Here is a 414-nt window from a genome sequence, read left to right on the forward strand (position 1 = left end):
TCAGACCTGATGAGACGCTGCTGCAGGAATCAATGCGGCTAAAGATAAACATGGATGAGTTTCTCTAGATCTGAGACATCAGTCCTCTAATCCTGCAGATGTTCTTCATCTACATGTTTCTCTTCATTTATTGGCCATTTTGTCTTTTAATCTGCTTAATGCAGCCATATTGTCTTTGAAATGTGACAGTTCCCAGCAGTCCCTGAACGCATCACCAGCAGGCTGTGACGTTAGGAAGTCAGTGACCGGCACTAATGACCACCTTAGTGGTGCTACGGCCGTGATTTACAGCGGCTGGTGGAGAGAAAGAGACGGAGACAAACAGGCGGAGAAAGCAGGCAGTAAACTGTGACTGGTCAGACATCAGGCGGTAAACTGGTCAGACATCAGGCGGTAAACTGGTCAGACATCAGG

This window comes from Poecilia reticulata, linkage group LG9 (assembly GCF_000633615.1).
Source record: "Poecilia reticulata strain Guanapo linkage group LG9, Guppy_female_1.0+MT, whole genome shotgun sequence".
Classification (NCBI taxonomy): Eukaryota; Metazoa; Chordata; class Actinopteri; order Cyprinodontiformes; family Poeciliidae; genus Poecilia; species Poecilia reticulata.